The following is a 19,376-nucleotide window of genomic DNA, read 5'->3' as shown; positions in this document are numbered from 1 at the left end:
GGCCTTCTTCCTCTCTGTGCCCCTCCCCCCCCGCCCCACACACACACCGAGGGTCAACACAAGAACAAAGTATTTTCTTTTTCTTTTTCCTTAGGCATAGCCAAATAAAGAGTCAGATGAAAGCTAAAAGGTTTCTAAAAGTTAAAGATTAACAAGTGAAAAGGAGAGTTAATGATCTGCTAACAGACAGTTAAAGGCTCTATTTCTAGCCGGGGCGTTGAGAAGGAACTGAGGACAGTTAGTCCTTGCATACTGGCTAGCCTTGTGGAAAGCATGAGGAGAGACAGCATCTGCTGCAGGCCAAATGGACACTGCTACCAAAGTTCTCCGATCAAGGACACACACGCACCTACAGTGGAGCACCCATAGGGACACTACTAGAAGAACATGTCTATCTACTATTCACATATTGGAGACTCAGTATGCCATTATATTGACCAGTGGCTGCCTATACTGTTGCCTGTATATACACTGAACATAAGGGGAGGTAAGATGAACACATGAAGAGAAAGAATACCCATTCAATGCCACCCTTTGGTTTCTGTCAACTAGAGTGCACATTCTTCAAGGGCCTCAACCTGCAGTGGAGAAGAAAAGAAGTATGCATGAAACTTAACTGAGACTTTGACTTGATCTGTAAATCACTCTGATTATGTGGGCTAAAGGGAAATACGTGGTGTCGTGAATTTTAAGACATTAGCCTTCCATTACTGGACAGATCACTTAAAATCCTGTGACAAGCCACAATTAAAAATTAGTCTGGTGGTCTAATCTTGATCTCTACTAGATTTTTATGCATCTCACAAAACCTGTCCACCAAAAAATTTGGCATGATTGTCAGTTTCTACACAAAACAAGTTAAGGCTGAGGTGCATCAACACAGTTACAGAAGACAAGTTGGCAATATGCACTGCTCACACTATGCCTGCTCCTAGATAATGATCTGTGCATACGGGGTATAACTAGGAGTAACAGGATGAAATTAAACAAAGGAAAATGTGGACAAGGAATCTGGTGAGACTGGGACTGGTTGGGCAAGGAGATTAGGACTGAAACATAGGAATTGGGAACCAGTTGGTGGTGGGGGAAGGAGGGGAAGCACTGAGATCAGACAAGGAGCTGGAGGGGGAGAACCTAGGATGGGCTGGACAAGGAGACTGGGAGTAGGAACCAGCGTGGGGGGAATGGGGGTGGGGAGGCAAATCTGATAAGTAACCTTGGGGGCTGGAAAAGAGACTGGGACAAGAAATGGCGGAGACTGAGAATGGAGGAAGAGCCCGGAGAGAGAGACAGATCAGACAAGAAACCAGGAGTGGGGAAACTGGGACTGGCTGGGCAAAGAGACTGGGATGAGAACAGAAGAGTGGAGACTGGGACAGGTGCCAGGGGTGAGGAAGACACAATTGGGACAGGTTGAGAGGGGTGGAGCAGAAGGAGTCAAGCTTGGGAGGATATGGACAGAAGAGTCTGTGTCCACTAGACCATGCTCTCCTTCAGAGTCTGAAAAGGAACCCAAGATTCTTGAGTCTCACCATTCCTCTTCTGCCAGAAAATATCTGAGGAACCCTGTAGCAGAGAGTCACTATATGTACAGGTGGAACTGGGGGTATGATTCCCAGCTCACATGGATATACTCGCGTTTACTCTCATCAAGCTAGCATGCTAAAATTGCAGGGTAGCCATGGTAGTACTGGCAGTAGTAAGAGCTGGCATGGGCTAGCTGCCCTAAGTACATATGCATGCAGTCCAGGTGGTTTTGCACTCAGGGCAGCTAGCTCAGGCAGACGCTTGCCACTGCCAGAGTTATCATTGCTACACTTCAAATTTTAGCATGCCAGCATGATGACAGCTCGTACGAGTACGTCTACACGAGCTGGGAGCTCCAAGTGTAGACACACCCTATGTGTCTCATTCCTATCTGGTACTGGTCCACAGAGAAAAAACTTACTCACTATTGTTATCAGCTATTCCATTAGCTCACATAGCAGAAGTCTATGTGGTGGATCTAAACCTTGTAACCTTGCTGATGAGGCCACAAGATGGAATTTCTGGTTTTTCAGTTTTGCTTTTTTAAAAACCCAGGAAACCACACACACAAAACAAAGATTCCTAGAAACAACAGCCTCATTTACTACAGCCCTGAATCATACATTCTGTGCACTGAATGAGGCAAGGGGTCTAAGGGAAAACATACTATGTGATCATGTAATTAAAGAGTGTATGATCATGCATATTCACAAGTGGGCCAATTAAGGTTGCACAGGCAACCTTAATTTTGGCATTTCACAACTTTTACAATGCTTGATTTTACAATTTTAATAATGCTCTTTTAATATAGAGCGTGAGCATGATCATTTAATTTGCACTTTGGATATCCAACACAATAATAATTAAAAATCACCATTTTGTTAATTGGCATTATGAAATCAAGGGGTTTTTAAATCTTACTAAACATATTTTCATACTTGTGCCATTTTACTACAGTAGGATTAGTGAGATTATATTTTATTTGTATCCACATTCTCTTTTAGAAACTTTCAATAATTTCTGTGAACATTTATTTTTGGCATTTGTGTATATAAAAAGAATGGCACATGAGAAACATTAGCTATAAGCAATGAGAAAGTGTTAATTACTTTTTAATTATGGAGAATTATGTTACATTAATCATAATTTCTATCAGTAACCACAGGGTGGCATTCATGTTCTTTCCTATCATATTAATGACTAATGGATTACAAGGTCACTTTGCGTGGTAAATATTCTGTAGACCCTTTCAAATGAGATTCTCTTTCTGATTTCTTCTATTACTGCTGATTGTAACAGGGCATGCACTCACTGCCATGGTGCCTCCTGCTGATTGTCCAGGAATTAGCTCGATTCCAGTCTAGGAGTGCCTCCTGCTGGCTAGTATCTTCCTACCATTACCTGATTTCTGTAAATCTGCGCCACTTGTAGCACTTCAGGCCCCGCATCCCTCCTGGACCCCAGTGCCCCTTATCTTGGGGTGCTGCCGCACAGCAGTGCCCCCACACTCTGGGTCTCCCTTCCCAGGGGAACCTCAACCCCTATACCCACCTTGCCTCAGTGGCTACTGCCATTCATCATCTAGCCCCTTCTCTCAGGGGCAAACTGCAGTCTGTAATGGCTACTCATCACTGGCAAGGGGATTGGACCTGCTGCCTGTCTAGCCCTAGCTGACTCCTTGCAGCCCTAGTACCTCCCCTGGCCTTTAGCAAGGCCTCAGCCTGGGCACTCACCAGGCCAGAGCTCCTCAGCTCAGCCCTGCCCCAGGTACCCTACTTGCTCTCCCAGGCAGCCTGGTCCTCTCTGCTCCCCAACTGGAGGAAGAGTCTCTTCTCTCACTCACTCAGCCTGCCCTTTTTATCAGAGCCAGCTATGCCCTAATTGGGTGCAACCACACCTGTGGCTGACTACCCAAGCAACCTCCCTTGGCTACTTTTAACCCCTTTCTGACTGGAGCGGGGTGAGCGCCCCGCTCACTGATGAATTGCAGAACTTACCACATCCCATCTGTACCTGATTTTGCTTACTGTAAATCTGATTCCTGACCTGAGATATCTTGGCTTATTCCATCAGCTGGCCTTGTTTCAATGTTGTTCTCATTCAAAGAATTTAATGAAAGTTACCATATGATGCCATGTTACTATTCATTTCAAACAAGCCATCATTTTAAGATTTTTAGGGTACCTTTCACACAGATATGTGATTGAATAGTAACTGGTAAACACTAAACTGCATATCAAATATCATAGCTCACCCCAGTGGCTTGCTAAACCTTCCCTGGGCTTGTACTTGAGGCTGTGAAAGTAACTATTTAATAATCTCTTTGATCTTTTTTTAAATTTATTTACCCAGGGCAGTTTAGCTCAGATGCAGCATCTGCTTGTCAGAGAGAGCCTCCTTTTTTTTAAACCCCCTCTTACCATAAGAATGATCAAGACATAAGGAAGTTGGATTTTTATAATTCTTTTTAATAGAATATAGGGCTTGACTCTCCTTTTACTTACACAGGTATAAGTCAGGAATAACTCCACTGTAGCTTATGGAACTACAGCAGTATAAAAATGGTGCAACAGAGCAGAATCTGGCCCATAGTTGCATTTCATGATTAATTATGAATGAATCTAAAAAGCAAAATTACTACATTTTTAAATTGATCCTGTTTTGTTGCATATCTGTTTGGGTAAAACACATTGTCAGTTTTGCGAGTTTGTTTCCAAGGGTACCACTGAAAAGATATCAGTTGTTAACACTGTACTGAAGAGACAAAGAGAGAACATTAGCAAAAAGAGCCTGATTCTCCACTGCCCCTGCATCCTGTGTGGTCATTTATGCCCTGGTAAAGGTGCTGCAAAGTGCGACCAGTTCAGAATGGTATCAATTTATAGCTACTTTGCACAGGTGCAAATGACCACATTAGACATGAAGCAATGGTGAATCACACCCTACATATTCACTCTGTCTAGATCTTTGCTATCTTTTCAGTGTGGTTTTTAAATAATAATAAAAACCTGAACATTCAGAGAGAGAAATAAAATACAAGTTTCATTTGTTACCCCATCAAGGTAAGCCTGGGTAAGAGCCAGTCTGAAGAAAGAAGAGGATTTTTTTTACCCAAAAGGGGGAAAAATGGTCAACATATTTCAGATTCTAATATTTTGACATTTATTTAATGTTTTACTTGGCAGTGGCAGGTGTAGCAGCAGGACACACACATCCTTCAAATTCCTTTTAATACTAACTGGTTTAGTAGACCTCTGGAAGAAAACCCAGAATGATGTATAGCTTATTGGCTTGATATAGTAATTACTGGGTGAAATCTTTGGCCTGTGTTATGCAGGAGATCAGAACAGATAATTGTAATGGTCCCTTCTGGCCTTATAATCTGTGAAAACTCATCTGGTTGTGTGTGTTCAGTTACAAAATTTAAACTTTGACTATATTTAAAGGCTGACTAAGATTCACATAACTTTTGATCACATCTGGGTTGATATATGGTCTTGCAACAAAATCAAGTAAAATTAGTGGAAGTGGCTGGTTTCAACATGAAATTAGGTGGAAATCTGAGCTTTTGACTGAGTTTTGCTTTGAAACACTGAGATCATTTGAAACCAGAGAAATTTAGATGGAGGCAGATCTGAACCCAGGTAATTTGCAATGTAAAAAAATGTTCACACAACACTCCATAATCTTAATCTGTCACCTTTTATATTTCTCTATTTGATATACCACCTGTGATGCTGTATGATTGAAACATGGCCTTTAGATCATTAACATTGCCACTGTTAGACAATTGCAACAAATCTTGTACAAAGTATATCATGTAAGGTGTCAATGGAAAAAAGTTATGATTTCCTGAGTATGATTATCCTGTTTATATGTATCATTTTTGTATCTGAAGTTATAGATATTATGAACTGGCATCCTACATTACAATAGAACTTCAGAGTTATGAATACCAGAGTTGTGAACTCATCCTTCAGCCGCACACCTCATTTAGAACCAGAAGCACAGTACTTCTCATAAACTACTAAAAAAGTAAAGAAAAAGGTTTTAAAATATATATTTGACAAGGTAAGGAAACTGTTTCCGGAGAACACTTCAATCTCTTTGGTCACTCGATTACAGACCTAAAGGTGGCAAATCTTCAACAAAAAAATTTCAAACACAGACTCCAACGAGAGACTGCTGAATTGGAATTAATTTGCAAACTGGATACAATTAACTCAGGCTTGAATAAAGACTGGGAGTGGATGGGTTATTACACAAAGTAAAACTATTTCCCCATGTTTATTTCCCCCCACCCACCCACCCCTCACTGTTCCTCAGATGTTCTTGTCAACTGCTGGAAATGGCCCACCTTGATTATCACTACAAAAGGGTTTTTTTCTCTCCTGTTGGTAATAGCTCAACTAAGTGAGCTGTAGCTCACGAAAGCTCATGCTCAAATAAATTGGTTAGTCTCTAAGGTGCCACAAGTACTCCTTTTCTCCTTACAGTGTATATAGTAACACCCATTGTTTCATGTTCTCTGTGTATGTAAATCTCCCCACTGTATTTTCCACTGAATGCATCCAATGAAGTGAGCTGTAGCTCACAAAAGCTTATGCTCAAATAAATTTGTTAGTCTCTAAGGTGCCACAAGTACTCCTTTTCTTTTTGCGGATACAGAGTAACACGGCTGCTATTCTGAAACCTGTCATTATGCAAGGCACTGAATTTAGCCATATGGAGTGGAAATCTATCAACTTCATGAAAAAACTTGTACAGATACAGACAGACATCATCTCCCTTTCCAAATGCAAACAGATGGACATCATACCAAAAGGACTGAAGGTAAAAAATCCATTACAATCTACATGCCACAGAGACTATGCTGACAGCTTGTGCCACACGCTCTCAAAGAAACTGCGGAACCACCTGATCAACACCCTATACAGGAAACAGGGAAAGATTAAGAATGAGCTCTCAAAACTGGATACTCTCATAAAGAAACAACCTTCCACACAAACTTCCTCTTGGCTGGACTTTACAAAAACTAGACAAGCTATTTACAACACACACTTTGCTTCTCTACAAAAGAAAAAGGACACTAAACTACTACATGCCACAAGGGGCCACAACAGTGGTTCCTTTAACCCACCCAGCAATATTGTTAATCTATCCAACTATACTCTCAGCTCAGCAGAAGAATCTGTCCTATCTCGGGGCCTCTCCTTCTGCCCCTCCACCTCCACGAATATGAAACAGTTCTGTGGGGACCTAGAATCCTATTTTTGACGTCTCTGACTCAAGGAATATTTCCAACACACCTCTGAACAACGTACTTGTCATAAATATAAAGGGAAGGGTAAACCCCTTTGAAATCCCTCCTGGCCAGGGGAAAGCTCCTCTCACCTGTAAAGGGTTAAGAAGCTAAAGGTAACCTCGCTGGCACCTGACCAAAATGACCAATGAGGAGACAAGATACTTTCAAAAGCTGGGAGGAGGGAGAGAAACAAAGGGTCTGTGTCTGTCTGTATGCTGCTTCTTGCCAGGGACAGAACAGGAATGGAGTCTTAGAACTTTTAGTAAGTAATCTAGCTAGGTATGTGTTAGATTATGATTTCTTTAAATGGCTGAGAAAAGCATTGTGCTGAATAGAATAACTATTTCTGTCTGTGTATCTTTTTTGTAACTTAAGGTTTGCCTAGAGGGGTTCTCTATGTTTTTGAATCTAATTACCCTGTAAGGTATCTACCATCCTGATTTTACAGGGGGGATTTCTTTATTTCTATTTACTTCTATTTTTTATTAAAAGTCTTCTTGTAAAAAACTGAATGCTTTTTCATTGTTCTCAGATCCAAGGGTTTGGGTCTGTGGTCACCTATGCAAATTGGTGAGGCTTTTTATCCAACATTTCCCAGGAAAGGGGGGGTGCAAGTGTTGGGAGGATTGTTCATTGCCCTTAAGATCCAAGGGTCTGGGTCTGTAGTCACCTAGGCAAATTGGTGAGGCTTTTTACCAAACCTTGTCCAGGAAGTAGGGTGCAAGGTTTTGGGAAGTATTTTGGGGGGAAGGACGCGTCCAAACAGCTCTTCCCCAGTAACCAGTATTAGTTTGGTGGTGGTAGCGGCCATTCCAAGGATAACGGGTGTAATATTTTGTACCTTGGGGAAGTTTTGACCTAAGCTGGTAAAGATAAGCTTAGGAGGTTTTTCATGCAGGTCCCCACATCTGTACCCTAGAGTTCAGAGTGGGGGAGGAACCTTGACAGTACTAACCCACAGAGACCTTCCTACCAACACTACAAAAAGGATTCTGGGTGGACTCCTCCTGAAGGTCAAAACAACAGACTGGACTTCTACATAGAGTGCTTCTGCCGACGTGCACGGGCTGAAATTGTGGAAAAGCAGCATCACTTGCCCCATAACCTTAGCCGTGCAGAACACAATGCCATCCACAGCCTCAGAAACAACTCTGACATCATAATCAAAAAGGCTGACAAAGGAGGTGCTGTTGCCATCATGAATAGGTCGGAATATGAACAAGAGGCTGCTAGGCAGCTCTCCAACACAACTTTCTACAAGCCACTACCCTCTGATCCCACTGAGGGTTACCAAAAGAAACTACAGCATTTGCTCAAGAAACTCCCTGAAAAAGCACAAGAACAAATCCACACAGACACACCCTTGGACCCCCAACCTGGGGTATTCTATCTGCTACCCAAGATCCATAAACCTGGAAATCCTGGATGCCCCATCATCTCAGGCATTGGCACTCTGATAGCAGGATTGTCTGGCTATGTAGACTCCCTCCTCAGGCCCTACGCTACCAGCACTCCCAGCTATCTTTGAGACACCACTGACTTCCTGAGGAAACTACAATCCATCAGTGATCTTCCAGAAAACACCATCCTGGCCACTATGGATGTAGAAGCCCTCTACACCAACATTCCACACAAAGATGGACTACAAGCCATCAGGAACAGAATCCCAGATAATGTCATGGCAAACCTGGTGGCAGAACTTTGTGACTTTGTCCTCACCCACAACTATTTCACATTTGGGGACAATGTATACCTTCAAATCAGCAGCACTGCTATGGGTACCTGCATGGCCCCACAGTATGCCAACATTTTTATGGCTGACTTAAACAACGCTTCCTCAGCTCTCGTCCTCTAATGCCCCTGTTTACGGAAGAGAAGAATGAGGGGGGATTTGTGTTGTGACCTGCACTGGATGTGCCACAATATCTGTGAGAGTAAGGGGGAGATGTTTATGGCAGGGTGGGAGGTTGAGGCAAATCTCATGGCCGCTGATTACGCGCAGCCAGACACCAGGGTGGTTAGAAGAGTACAGGATGGCACAGTGAGCATCAGAGAAGCTTTGAAAACCAGTTTCAGGAATGGCCAGGCTACGGTGTGAAAATTCTGTTTGTTTCTCCTTGATGGAACCCCCCCCCCCCAGCCCCCGGTTTCACTCTACTTTCCTGTAAGCTAAGCACCCCCCCCCCCCCGATCACTGCTTGCAGAGGCAATAAAGTCATTATTGCTTCACATTCATGCATTCTTTATTTATTCATCACACAAATAGGGGAATAACTGCCAAGGTAGCCTGGGAGGGGTGGTGGAGGAGGGAAGGACAAGGCCACACAGTACTTTAAAACTTATTGAATGCCAGCCTTCTGTTGCTTCGGCAATCCTCTGGGGTGGAGTGGCTGGAGGCCCCCCACCGCGTTCTTGGGCATCTGGGTGAGGAGGCTATGGAACTGGGGGAGGAGGGCGGTTGGTTACACAGGGGCTGTAGCGGCAGTCTGTTCTCCTGCTGCCTTTCCTGAAGCTCAACCATACGCTGGAACATATGAGTTTGATCCTCCAGCAGCCTGAGCATTGACTCTTGCCTTCTTTCAGCAAGCTGACGCCACCTACCATCTTCAGCCTGCCACCTCTCCTCATGGTCATATTGTTTTCCTGCATTCTGAGATTGTCTGCCTCTATGTATTTTGCTTTGCTGTCAGTGTGGGAGGACAGCATGAGGTCAGAGAACATTTCATCATGAGTGCGTTTTTTTCGCCTTCTAATCCTCACTAGCCTCTGGGAAGGAGAAACATATCCAGCTGGTGGAGGAAAAAAAAGGGAGAGTGGTAGTTAAAAAGACACATTTTATAGAACAATGGGTACACGCTTTCACAGTAAACCTTGCTGTTAACATTACATAGCACATATGCCCAAGAGTGACCCACACTCTTCTTGTCTGAGGTGCCTTGGGGAGAGCCACCAAAAGGACAAGTGCAGGATCTGAAAGGGTTTTCGCACTAGGATCCTTAAAGACGGGGATCAAAGACTTAAGATGCTGCTAATGGAAGTAGCACTCCGGCCACATTCCAACCCGGGGTCCGCAGAACCTGTGCCGAGCACTTCCTCGTCAGTCTGCAGTGCTCTGGCACTAAGGTCTCACGGCACCGCCATGGCTCTGCCCATAACAAACCCTCTTCATTCTCAGTCCCCAGTGCCACAAAAGAAGAAAAGGCCAGAGAGGGGTCGGTCTCTCCCTCTAAAGACCAAGGGACCTGCGGCATCGACAAGCGCCTTGAGTCAGACCACCTCGTCTCTCCAGCCCTCTCGGGTCTTGTTGACTCCTGACCTGTCTGGGGTTCAGTTGAGTCTGAACCCTCAATTGTCCCCAGACAGCTAAGGTAATCACCTCCAGCTCCCCTCGACGCCAGAGGCATTTGAGGCAGCCAAGGACCTTATACGCCTCGTGGTGCCATCCTCCCCACAGAGGAGAGAAAAGTCGCCGGTGACTGTGCGGCCCCAGTTTCAATCAAGGGGCAAACCAGTGATGATGGCACGCCAATCCCCATCTCCAGCGCAACTCTCCCTGGCAAGGCCCACCCATGCAGGGGAGCTGCACTAGTCCCCAACTTCTCAGCACTGCTCTCGGGTAGCCCAGAGTACCGCTCCTCCGTGGTCCTCCTACTCAGAGACCTCTGAGTTGGAGACAGAGTCCTATTGCTCCGATAGGACCAGGAGCAAGAGGTCCAGATCTCGCCATGACCACCAGTCCTACCCAGCACTGTGGCCTCCACAGTGGCAGCCTTCGATGCACTGTCCCTTTTGAACATCCTGGGCACGTCACCAGAACCAGGGTCCAAGGTCCAGGTTGGCCTCGGTGTCCTTGGGTCCTTCGCCCCCCCTGCAGGCACTGCTGGCATCGCCAATACCGCTGTTGTCCCCTACAGCTCTGGCACTGACCCTCCCATCAGCAGCACCACTGGTGGCTACAGCATCAATATCACCAGCCTCGACGATATTGGCAGCGCTGGAACCAACAACTTTGGTAGTGATATTTTCTCCCACAGTCACCCCAGCACCGCAACCTTCAGAATACCATGTGACTTGGAAGCAGTGACTGGGAAAAAAGTTATTGGGGTCATGGCAGGGACATAGTCATGGGGGGCCTGGGAGGGCCATGGCACACCCACTTAGCATCCAGGCCTACCCAACAGCCCCAGCTCTGCTTTGACCCCAGAGCTTGCCCCCCTTTGCCCACTTGCCCAGTGCTCCTGCCAGAGAGTGGGGTTAGGGTGCGGAGGCTTGTCCCGCTCCGCCTGCCTGACTGGCACTCCTGCTGGGGAGCAGAGCCTTGCCCTGCTCTGCCCATCCTCTCAGCACTCCACTCACCTGGCACACCTGCCGGAGCCAAGTGGGTAAAGTGGAGCAAGTCCCCGCACCCCGACCCCACTTCCAGGATGGAACGTTGGTGGGGCAGGTGGAGTGAGCAAGCCCCCACGCTCCCACCCCATTTCTTGGCAGGCATGCCAGGTGGGCAGAGCAGGTGGAGCCCTGGATGTGTCCATTTTTCCAGGGCCCCAGGTTGGCCCAGTGGCTTATCTGTCACTGGGAGGAGGGCAAGAGAAAGGACGACCAGTGGTGGTAGAGGAGATCTTCAAAAAAGGTGGAGCAGGGCCCTGTATGGGGCAGTGGGAGATGGAAGGGAGCCAGGAGCAGGAGCCAGGCACTCTGGAGAGCAGCGTCTCTTCCTGGAGATGGGTGTGCACCTGGGGCTGCAGGGGGTGGGGAAAGGTGGCCCCCCATCTCTCCTGTCTATCCCCCCCCATAATTGCCCACCCACCTGAAGTTGGGGCCCACCCAAATATCCAACGCTGGCTATGCCACTGGGTCATGGTGGATAATCAGCTGAACATGAGCTCCCTGGGCAATGCTGTGGCGAGCAGAGCTAATGCAGTCCTTAGATGCATAAACAGGGGTATCTCAAGCAGGAGTAGACAGGTTATTTTACCTCTGTATTTGGCACTGGTGTGACTGCTGTTTGAATACTGTGTCTAGTTCTGGTGTCCACAGTGTAAGAAGGATGCTGATAAATTGAAGAGGGTTCAGGAAAGGGCCATGATTGTGATTAAAGGTTTGGAAAACACAGCTTATAGAAGCTCAATATATTTAGATTAATAAAGAGATGGCTAAGTACCTACATGGGGAACACAGTCTATAAGTATCTACTTCCATTGTTCATGGATTGAGATTCTGGAGAGGTAAGTCTAACACACTGGCTACCAATATAACATATGCAGACTTGCCAATGCAGTTGGGAGTAATTTATAGTTATCTGTCTGAATGGGTGTGCAAGGGAGGGATAGTGCACCAGAAGCCTCTCATTTGCCATCTTGTATGCCTTATGCAGGTCTCCCCGACAGTTAGGATGACCAGATGTCCCATTTTTAAAGGGACAGTCCTGTATTTAAGCCCTCCTGCAGGTGTCCTGACTTTTTCTTTAAAACGGGCAAATTGTCCCATATTCTCTGTCTCCCTCACTGGTGGTTCCTGTAGCTGGCCAGATCCCTGCTCTCCAGACACCTGCCCACCAGTGGTGAATGGGGGGTCCAGTGGCCAATGATGGAGGTGGTTATGCAAACCTGGTGGTGGGGCAAAGATGCAACATGCAGGGCTGGCCACTCCCTGTGCTGGTCTGTCAGTGCAGTCCCTGCTGCATGTTGGCTCTTGTCTAGCAGAGCTCCACCCCCCCGTCCCATTTTCGGCCCATACTGGCTGCACACTGTGAGCTGAGGTGGCTGGTGAGTGCGGGCAGGTGCCAGGCAGTGGGAGGTTACACGTCGCCTCTGCTGCCCACCCATCAGCAGTTTATGTGCTTCCGCTCTCGCTGTCCTCTCCCTGCTTTTCCCCTTCACCCCACCCCCATCCCCTCAGCCCTGCTGGTCCTCCATATCCCCTCTGGCCAGCAGAATCCTTTTCCTCCCCACTGCCCCTGGCTGGGCCAGTGCTCTGGGAAAGCCCAAGACACTCCAGCCCAGGATGCTGGCCAGGAGTAGCCAAGCCCTGCATTTGCCAAAGCCCCACTGTGACGTTCCTCTCTGGTGTTATCTGTACTGGTGATCTCCTAGTCACTCCAATCCTTGACTCAGGGAGCCAGTCCTACCCTGCTCTGCTGTGAGAACCCCCACTCCTGGGCTGTTCATGCACAGCCTCTGGCATGTAAGCTGCTCCTTGGATTATGCAATCGAATGACACTAGCCAATATCTCTGGTCCCAGACACAACCCTAGGAACCTCTGTCTTGCAGTGTCCAGTTATGCCCGCTGGATGCTGCAAGCTTATATGAGTTTGTCAATTTAACAAAGAAATTTATACATACCAGGCTTGTTATCCCAAGGGAAGCCTCTGACACGCTTGAAACCAAAAGCACTGCTTCAGGTAGAACAAATAGATTTATTAACTACAAAGATTGATTTTAAATGATTTGCAAAAAGAAAAGGAGTACTTGTGGCACCTTAGAGACTAACCAATTTATTTGAGCATGAGCTTTCGTGAGCTACAGCTCACTTCATCAGATGTATACCGTGGAAACTGCAGCAGACTTTATATACACACAGAGAATATGAAACAATACCTCCTCCCACCCCATTACCACTGCTGGTAATAGCTTATCTAAAGTGATCAACAGGTGGGCCATTTCCAGCACAAAGCCAGGTTTTCTCACCCTCCACCCCCCCCGCACAAATTCACTCTCCTGCTGGTGCTAGCCCATCCAAAGTGACAACTCTTTACATAATCAAGTCGGGCTATTTCCTGCATAGATCCAGGTTTTCTCACATCCCCCCCACCCCCATACACACACAAACTCACTCTCCTGCTGGTAATAGCTCATCTAAACTGACCACTCTCCAAGTTTAAATCCAAGTTAAACCAGAACATCTGGGGGAGGGGGGGTAGGAAAAAACAAGAGGAAACAGGCTACCTTGCATAATGACTTAGCCACTCCCAGTCTCTATTTAAGCCTAAATTAATAGTATCCAATTTGCAAATGAATTCCAATTCAGCAGTTTCTCGCTGGAGTCTGGATTTGAAGTTTTTTTGTTTTAAGATAGCGACCTTCATGTCTGTGATTGCGTGACCAGAGATCATATTCTCTGTGTGTATATAAAGTCTGCTGCAGTTTCCACGGTATACATCTGATGAAGTGAGCTGTAGCTCCACGAAAGCTCATGGTCAAATAAATTGGTTAGTCTCTAAGGTGCCACAAGTACTCCTTTTCTTTTTGCGAATACAGACTAACACGGCTGTTCCTCTGAAACCTTTTAAATGATTATAAGTCAAAGCACAATAAATCAGATTTGGTCAAATGAAATAAAAGCAAAATGTATTCTAAGCTGATCTTACACTTTCAACGCTCTTACAAACGTAGCCCTGGTCTAGGAGTTGGAGGCGCAAGTGGTGTTCTCGTCCATCCTCCCCGTGGAAGGAAAAGGCCTGGGTAGGGACCGTCGAATCGTGGAAGTCAACGAATGGCTACGCAGGTGGTGTCGGAGAGAAGGCTTTGGATTCTTTGACCATGGGATGGTGTTCCATGAAGGAGGAGTGCTGGGCAGAGACGGGCTCCATCTTACGAAGAGAGGGAAGAGCATCTTTGCCAGCAGGCTGGCTAACCTAGTGAGGAGGGCTTTAAACTAGGTTCACCGGGGGAAGGAGACCAAAGCCCTGAGGTAAGTGGGAAAGCGGGATACCGGGAGGAAGCACAGGCAGGATCGTCTGTGAGGGGAGGGCTCCTGCCTCATACTGGGAATGAGGGGCGATCAACAGGTTATCTCAAGTGCTTATATACGAATGCACAAAGCCTTGGAAACAAGCAGGGAGAACTGGAGGTCCTGGTGATGTCAAGGAACTATGACATGATTGGAATAACAGAGACTTGGTGGGATAACTCACATGACTGGAGTACTGTCATGGATGGTTATAAACTGTTCAGGAAGGACAGGCAGGGCAGAAAAGGTGGGGGAGTAGCACTGTATGTAAGGGAGCAGTATGACTGCTCAGAGCTCCGGTACGAAACTGTAGAAAAACCTGAGTGTCTCTGGATTAAGTTTAGAAGTGTGTGCAACAAGAGTGATGTAGTGGTGGGAGTCTGCTATAGACCACCGGACCAGGGGGATGAGGTAGATGAGACTTTCTTCCGGCAGCTCACGGAAGCTACTAGATCGCATGCCCTGATTCTCATGGCTGACTTTAATTTTCCTGATATCTGCTGGGAGAGCAATACAGCGGTGCATAGACAATCCAGGAAGTTTTTGGAAAGCGTAGGGGACAATTTTCTGGCGCAAGTGCTAGAGGAGCCAACTAGGGGGGGCGCTTTTCTTGACCTGCTGCTCACAAACCGGGTAGAATTAGTAGGGGAAGCAAAAGTGGATGGGAATCTGGGAGGCAGTGATCATGAGTTGGTTGAGTTCAGGATCCTGACACAGGGAAGAAAGGTAAGCAGCAGGATACGGACCCTGGACTTCAGGAAAGCAGACTTCGACTCCCTCAGGGAACGGATGGCCAGGATCCCCTGGGGGACTAACTTGAAGGGGAAAGGAGTCCAGGAGAGCTGGCTGTATTTCAAGGAATCCCTGTTGGGGTTACAGGGACAAACCATCCCAATGAGTCAAAAGAATAGTAAATATGGCAGGCGACCAGCTTGGTTTAATGGTGAAATCCTAGCGGATCTTAAACATAAAAAAGAAGCTTACAAGAAGTGGAAGGTTGGACATATGACCAGGGAAGAATATAAAAATATTGCTCGGGCATGTAGAAATGATATCAGGAGGGCCAAATCGCACCTGGAGCTGCAGCTAGCCAGAGATGTCAAGAGTAACAAGAAGGGTTTCTTCAGGTATGTTGGCAACAAGAAGAAAGCCAAGGAAAGTGTGGGCCCCTTACTGAATGAGGGAGGCAACCTAGTGACAGAGGATGTGGAAAAAGCTAATGTACTCAATGCTTTTTTTGCCTCTGTTTTCACTAACAAGGTCAGCTCCCAGACTGCTGCGCTGGGCATCACAAAATGGGGAAGAGATGGCCAGCCCTCTGTGGAGATAGAGGTGGTTAGGGACTATTTAGAAAAGCTGGACGTTCACAAGTCCATGGGGCCGGACGAGTTGCATCCGAGAGTGCTGAAGGAATTGGCGGCTGTGATTGCAGAGCCATTGGCCATTATCTTTGAAAACTCGTTGCGAACGGGGGAAGTCCCGGATGACTGGAAAAAGGCTAATATAGTGCCAATCTTTAAAAAAGGGAAGAAGGAGGATCCTGGGAACTACAGGCCAGTCAGCCTCACCTCAGTCCCTGGAAAAATCATGGAGCAGGTCCTCAAAGAATCAATCCTGAAGCACTTGCATGAGAGGAAAGTGATCAGGAACAGCCAGCATGGATTCACCAAGGGAAGGTCATGCCTGACTAATCTAATTGCCTTTTATGATGAGATTACTGGTTCTGTGGATGAAGGGAAAGCAGTGGATGTATTGTTTCTTGACTTTAGCAAAGCTTTTGACACGGTCTCCCACAGTATTCTTGTCAGCAAGTTAAGGAAGTATGGGCTGGATGAATGCACTATAAGGTGGGTAGAAAGCTGGCTAGATTGTCGGGCTCAACGGGTAGTGATCAATGGCTCCATGTCTAGTTGGCAGCCGGTATCAAGTGGAGTGCCCCAAGGGTCGGTCCTGGGGCCGGTTTTGTTCAATATCTTCATAAATGATCTGGAGGATGGTGTGGATTGCACTCTCAGCAAATTTGCGGATGATACTAAACTGGGAGGAGTGGTAGATACGCTGGAGGGGAGGGATAGGATACAGAAGGACCTAGACAAATTGGAGGATTGGGCCAAAAGAAATCTGATGAGGTTCAATAAGGATAAGTGCAGGGTCCTGCACTTAGGACGGAAGAATCCAATGCACCGCTACAGACTAGGGACCGAATGGCTCGGCAGCAGTTCTGCAGAAAAGGACCTAGGGGTGACAGTGGACGAGAAGCTGGATATGAGTCAGCAGTGTGCCCTTGTTGCCAAGAAGGCCAATGGCATTTTGGGATGTATAAGTAGGGGCATAGCGAGCAGATCGAGGGACGTGATCGTTCCCCTCTATTCGACATTGGTGAGGCCTCATCTGGAGTACTGTGTCCAGTTTTGGGCCCCACGCTTCAAGAAGGATGTGGATAAATTGGAGAGAGTCCAGCGAAGGGCAACAAAAATGAATAGGGGTCTAGAATACATGACTTATGAGGAGAGGCTGAGGGAGCTGGGATTGTTTAGCCTGCAGAAGAGAAGAATGAGGGGGGATTTGATAGCTGCTTTCAACTACCTGAAAGGGGGTTCCAAAGAGGATGGCTCTAGACTGTTCTCAATGGTAGCAGATGACAGAACGAGGAGTAATGGTCTCAAGTTGCAGTGGGGGAGGTTTAGATTGGATATTAGGAAAAACTTTTTCACGAAGAGGGTGGTGAAACACTGGAATGCGTTACCTAGGGAGGTGGTAGAATCTCCTTCCTTAGAGGTTTTTAAGGTCAGGCTTGACAAAGCCCTGGCTGGGATGATTTAACTGGGAATTGGTCCTGCTTTGAGCAGGGGGTTGGACTAGATGACCTTCTGGGGTCCCTTCCAACCCTGATATTCTATGATTCTATGATTCTATGATACGCTGGGGGGGGGTTGATCTAACTTATGCAACTTCAGCTACGTGAATAACTTAGCTGAAGTCAACATACTGAGATCGACTTACCATGGTGTCTTCACCATGGTGAGTCAACTGCTTCCCTGTCGACTCTGCCTGCGCCTCTTGCGGATCTGGAGTACAGGAGTCGACGGGAGAATGCTCGGGGGTCGATTTATCGCGTCTAGACTAAACGCGATAAATCGATCCCCACTGGATCGATCGGTGTCTGCCAATCAGGTGGGTAGTGTAGACATACCTTTAGATGCTTCTCACCACAGGCTGGCTGGCTGCTCTTCATTCAGGCTCTCCCCTTTGATCAGCGCTTCAGTCACTTGGTGTGGTGTCTGCAGATGTAGGTGGAAAAGAGAGGAAAAGCATAGCAAATTTCTCTCCCCTTTTCTCATATTCTTTCTTCCCTCCTGGCTTTGCCCCCCCTCCTTCAGAGTCAGGTGAGCATTACCTCATCGTAGTCCCAAACTGACCAAAGGAATGGGGGTGACTCTCTCAAGAGTCCAACCGACCCTTTTGTTGCTGCCTAGGCCAGCGTCCTTTGTTCCTGTGAGGCTGAGCTGGGTTTGTCCCATACATGCCCTGATGAGGTGTGAACTGCCTCTCTGCTCTTGGAAAGTTTTTGCCTGGGCTTATTTTAAGCCATGAAGACACATAACTATATACATGAAATTACAACCTATAACGTTACAATAACATTGCTGTAACAACAATTACTATAACATCACCATAACAACAATGCTTACTAAATCATGAGCCTTCAGAAGACACCAGCATGACAAAGTTTGCATTGGATACCACACACATTTTACAAGGATGAACATGGAAGTGCTGGGTGTTCCCCCAAGGTACAGAGCATCACACCCGCACAGTGCTGGCATGGGGAAGTCTCTCCACACCTCAGCTAACCTCTGGAGTGGTGGGGTAGAGGTGGGGGAAAGGGATTTCCAGCCTGTTCATGCCCCGACCCTGCAGGCTCCAAAGAAGCCCTCCATGTAGGGGCTTAGCACCCTCTTCACCCCACCCCACACCCTGGGTCCTGCCCCCAGAGAGGATGGGGCTGCTGTGTCCTGTCCCCTAGGCACTCTCTCCAGCTGAGCCACCTCTCAGGCCAGGTTTGCTGAAGCCCCTGTAGTCATATTCCCTGGGCCCTAGTACACAACACATCCTTAGGGCTTAACCCCTTCCTGCCCACACTGTAGCCAAGGGACAGGAGTCAGCCGGGTTATGTTGATGGCCAGCAGCAGCCTAGAGGTAAAAGCAGCCTTTCAACACTGTGTGCACAGGAAGAGACAAGTTGCTTCCAGCCATGGGGGGCGGGTGAAGAGATGAGTTCTGCAAAGCCATAGGCCAGGTCATCCCTTCTCCCTCCCTCTGTCCCCTTCCTCCCACACAGTACCAAAAGGATGCTGCTGACCACATTCTGGTGTGAACCCTGACAGAAATCTGGGAAGAGGGGGCATATGACTCTGCATGGCCCCCACCAGTCTCCCTTCTAATTTTTCCCCACGCATGTGAGGCATGAATTTTATGTACACCAATATAGAGGTGAAAAGAAAAGGAGTACTTGTGGCACCTTAGAGACTAACCAATTTATTTGAGCATAAGCTTTCGTGAGCTACAGCTCACTTCATCGGATGCATACTGTGGAAAGTGTAGAAGATTTTTTTATATACACACAAAGCATGAAAAAATACCTCCTCCCACCCCACTCTCCTGCTGCTAATAGCTTATCTAAAGCGATCACTCTCCTTACAGTGTGTATGATAATCAAGTTGGGCCATTTCCAGCACAAATCCAGGTTTTCTCACACCCTCCCCCCCCACACACAAACCCACTCTCCTGCTGGTAATAGCTTATCTAAAGTGA

The 19,376-nt window shown here is 46.9% G+C and overlaps 1 long non-coding RNA gene across 1 annotated transcript in view; it reads right to left on the bottom strand.

Moving 5' to 3' along the window:
• Positions 1–9,050: 9,050 nt before the first annotated feature.
• LOC142071458 (uncharacterized) overlaps positions 9,051–19,376 on the bottom strand; it is a 241,649-nt gene continuing 231,323 nt past the window's right edge. Inside the window, exons 2-3 of the long non-coding RNA XR_012667489.1 lie at positions 17,755–17,842; positions 9,051–9,621 (exon numbers count right to left, since the gene is read on the bottom strand). This is a non-coding gene — a long non-coding RNA (uncharacterized LOC142071458). The remainder of the gene's footprint in view (positions 9,622–17,754; positions 17,843–19,376) is intronic.

This window comes from Caretta caretta, chromosome 3 (genome assembly GCF_965140235.1).
Source record: "Caretta caretta isolate rCarCar2 chromosome 3, rCarCar1.hap1, whole genome shotgun sequence".
Taxonomy (NCBI): domain Eukaryota; kingdom Metazoa; phylum Chordata; order Testudines; family Cheloniidae; genus Caretta; species Caretta caretta.
Note: the sequence above shows the minus strand (reverse complement) of the source record. Positions and strands in the feature narration are given on the sequence as shown.